Raw genomic sequence first — 4,729 nt, 5'->3', positions numbered from 1 at the left:
AGACGCTCCAACCTTCGGCATCGTTTTGGGACTAAAGTAATAACATTATAACAACTTATAGCTAAGTATATTTACGAATGTATTTATATAATATTATATAAATGCTCCATTACCTTATCAAGATAAATTTTCGGCTGCCTCTCTCTGCTGATGAGAGGCAGCCGACTTGCTTCTGGCCCTTCGTTGACAATATCTTAGATTGACTTTTTGGAACAGTACTGATCCCCGTTTCGTCTACATTGTAGATCCTTTCAGGCGTCAGTTTATGTTTATCTATTACATTTTCCAACAATGTAAAAAAATTATCGACTGCCACTCTGTTAAGGGGGTTGTTCTTTTTTCGTTACAAAAAATGCAAGGTATTTGTTTTTGTTTTTTCTCGAAATGTATTTATCATAGAGACATGCGTTTTTTTTTAAACAAAAATTACAAAATCATAGAATATTACGTGATTTTCTTCTTTTCTTTTTGCGCCGTCATTTTTTAACCAGGGGGCGCCAAAGTCGGTCTTGCAAAATCGATCTCTTTTGCGGTGCCACAGATAAATCTGTTGCGCATCGCCCGAAACAAAAAAAAAGAAATTACGTTGAAGAAGAAGTTTGTTTCCAGTCCCCCTACCAAAATAAAAGAAAAAAAGCAAGAAGGAAAAAAATGGCAGCTATTTAAAAAAAAGTGTCAAAAAAGGCCTTTTTTGGGGGCGAGAAGCTTCGCAAATTTTTTTTGCGTAATGTTATCAAGTTGTTTGAGGTAGGGGGACTCGGTATTGCAGTGGTGAACAAATTAAAAAAAATGCAAGTCGATCCGACTTGTAGTTTTTGTTTAATTTGTGGCACCGCATTGAAAAAAGTCAAATTGAGAAAAACGTATTTAAAGTTCTTAATATAATGTACTGAATACACCATTTAATTCAATGTACTAAATACACCATGGTGTTCAAAGATGCTGACACATTAAAAAGGTCATGTGCATGAGGTATTATAATGAAAAGGAGGAATCTGGCATACAATAGCTCGCGAAGCGATAAAAAAACGCTTTCAGAGGATCATACATATAGATATATATATATCTATAACTTCGTCAAAAAATGAAATGATTCTAAGGGTTTTATTTTTCATAATATCAAAAAATCTCAAAACCGAAACAAAGAAAAATAAAAAAAGAACAACCCCCTTAAAAGCCATCGCTCTTGCAGCTGATGTTGGTTCTGGGCGTCTGTATGCTAGATCAGGGTGTGGTTTTAAAAACCCGCTGAGCCAATCTTCTCCTGCCATACCAGTTTCTATATTAAATGGGTTATCTATATGATTCCGTTGAGCCAACTGATAAGCTATAATGCGTAGCTCTTTTTCTGTTAAACCAAAAAGCCGTGATTCCATAGATTTCACATACTCCGCCAGCTCATTTTCTTGCTCGGCAGTGAAAACAATTTTGAATCGTTCTAAATTTCCCGCAGTCGTTATCAGAATCAGTGTCGGTATTAACAGTTTCACGAGCTTTTCTTACTCGTCGTTCTAAAGTCGACTTCGGAACATCGTAAGTAGCCGAGGCTTGAAGAAATCCCATTGTATTAGTAAGAACAGCATTTACTGCTCTTATCATGTCTTCTTCGTTCCATTTGCCACGATCTGTTTTTCGTTTATAGTTGCGAACCATTTTATCTGTAGACAAATAAATAAATAGGTAAATACTTTTGATCCTGATTTAAGTAGAATTTAAAAATATCATCAGTAGGTGTCTACATAAAAAATGTTATTTTAATCATAAGGGCGGGGCAAAACAGGATTATCCCATTATGACCCGATCATCTTGCACCGATCCACACGTAGTTAAAAAAGATGACGCAATTCTAACCTCAAACTTGCCCGGCGAAAAAATCTGGTTTAAATTTAATGTTTTGGACTCCTATAATAAATAAGCTCGGGATAGAAATAATACGTTAACACATGTACTGATGTACATGTCTGTACATCAGTTTTCGAATCAAATTTTGCGTAAAAAAACTTGCAATATCACTTTTTTCTCTCTGCAACGCAAAAACGAGTTCTAACCTGTCCGCTCTGCATGGACGCACTGGCGGAGAGTGAAGTTCGTGCAAATGGCGCTGTTGCCGCTCAGAACACAATTCACTCACACAAGCTTACTTCCCGTACTGCCCCGAACTTCATCTTGCCCCGGTCTCCCCTACAACTATTTTTGCATTTGATAAGTGATAATTCTGAATTTAGTTCATGTTCATACCAAATATGTGGGCATTCGGAAGTAATTCTCGAATGACGAATACACAATTAATAACTCCTTTATAAATATCTTTGAAATTGTTATGTTCTGTATTGTTAGTTCCAATCAATATAACCACTATTTTAGTTTTTTTATTCGGAAATTCGCCGTTTTTTATCCGATATAGAACATTTTCCACTTTATCGCCTACAATGCCGAAATTGGCGGCATGAAATTGTTGAAATTTGGCCCAAACGGGATGCTTGACCAAGTTTTCAATAAGGGAGTCTCCAGTGAGAATAACATAGTGGTTAATCTTCGCCATTTTTAAATTATTTAAGTGCTTTTGACGCCACGTTTCACTTGTTCTAGCAGTGGGAATGACGCATTTATTGATATTTTCAAACTTACCAGACATAGTGAATAACTTTAATAATAAAACAACTTTATTTGTAATACAAACAAACTTATAAATTCCGATAATTCAATATTTTGTGGAAAGATATCTTTATCAGAATTCTGATACAAATAGTCACAAATATCTAAATTATATAGTTAATTACAAAAACTCCGGCTTTTATACACAAATTCTAATTATATTACGGAAACTCGTGGACTCACTCCTACACAATATAATAATAGCTTAAAGCTTTTCTTCTTCAATTCGCTCGTCATTTGCTAACTCAATCATGTCATGTCACATCACATTTCAGCCAGCATGAAGTTGCCGCCGAAAGAAATTAGCTGTCAAGTTCAAAAGTTTTGGCTTCATAACATTGACAGCTAAAACCTGTCAAGATCATGATTATTATTATGATTTTTAAAATGTTTAGAACCAAGATGATAGCTTACCTTAGACTTATAATATAATAATAATTTAAAATATAATAATGTTAATGGTAAAATAAAATTTATTACTTTGATAATATTTACATAACAGTATTCCATTTATACAATAATACAAAGTATATTATTCCTTTGGGCAGGCAGTCGAAATAGAATGATTTTGTTGAAACTTCTTTCTTTTATACCATGATGGAGATACCTCCTCTTTCACTCCTAGATAGATATCCTCATCAGGTCCGCATTCTATATATATAATTTTGTATTCTAACACCTCCCCTCAAAATTATATTTATTATACTATTTGCAGTCCATCCATTCTCCTCAGACACTCTTCGTGTTTATTTCTAGTCAAACTTTTAGTAAGCATATCTGCTGGCATCTGTTTGCTGCATAGAAATTGAATATTAATTTTCTTATTAATATATTCATCACGTACCTTGTGATATTTTAATCCGATATGCTTCGTTCGTGGATTGAACCTATTGTTTTTTACAAGTTCTATAGCACTCTGGCTGTCATTATATATTGTAACCGTTTCACTTCCTATATCTAGAGTCTTCAATAATTCGTTCAAATATATAGCTTCCCTTGTTGCCTCACTCAAAGCTATATATTCAGCTTCCGTTGTTGATTGAGCTACTATTTTCTGTTTTCGCGCTTCCCAACTGATAGGCGCACCTGCAAATATGAAGCAAAATCCCGAATATGATTTATAGTCAACTATGTTACCTCCCCAATCTGCGTCTGCAATTCCAAATAAATTTTGATTTATTTTCTTATATTTCAATCCATAATTCAATGTACCTTTCAGGTACCGTAATACTCTCTTTGCTGCGTTCCAATGTGTTGTATCATAATTGGTATTAAATTGACTTAAATAATTTACTGCTTAGGCAATATCTGGTCTTGTAGTTACTGCCAAATACATTAATGCCCCTATTAAAGATTGATAAGGATACTTTTGCATGATGTATTCATTGGGTTCCTTAGGTTTAATCAGTTGGAGTCTAACCTCGCATGGTGTTGATACTATTTTACAATTTTCCATATTAAAGCGATTTAGTATATTTTCTGCATAAGAACGTTGTTTTAAATATACAAATCCATTTTCCTGTTTGAATTCAATTCCAAGACATCTATCTACTTTGCCTAAATCTCTCATCTCAAAACATTCAGATAAAGATAGTTTAATTTCATTTAACCAATCTTTATCATTTGAAGCAATTAATAAATCATCAACATAGATAACTATCAATGTATGTTTTCCTGTTTTATTGCACATGAACAAACATGGGTCTTGCGACATTGCTTTGAATCCCATTGTCTGCAATTTTGTTACAAATTTTTTGTGCCATTGAATACCTGATCGACGTAATCATATAGTGCAGACACAAAAATCTTCACCATATTTTTGTGAACATCCTTTTGCAACTAACCGCACCTTTTTTCTATTAGGTTCTCCATCTAATTTTGTTGTAAAAACAAATCTGTTTCCAATAACTTTCTTTTGTGTGGGTCGCTCAACTATATCCCATGACATATTTTTGATTTGCGCAAGGTACTCGTCTTCTAACGCTTTCCTCCATTCGTCAGCATCACCTAGCTGACTAGCTTGTTCCGAAGTCGTAATATTAATTTTGGATATATTAAAAGCATTTTCAAATAT

Source organism: Ctenocephalides felis, unplaced genomic scaffold (assembly GCF_003426905.1).
Source record: "Ctenocephalides felis isolate EL2017-DRISC unplaced genomic scaffold, ASM342690v1 CF-g0.4_SCAFFOLD_02141, whole genome shotgun sequence".
NCBI classification, from domain to species: domain Eukaryota; kingdom Metazoa; phylum Arthropoda; class Insecta; order Siphonaptera; family Pulicidae; genus Ctenocephalides; species Ctenocephalides felis.
The sequence above is the reverse complement of the archived record's forward strand: the minus strand, read 5'-3'. Positions refer to the sequence as shown.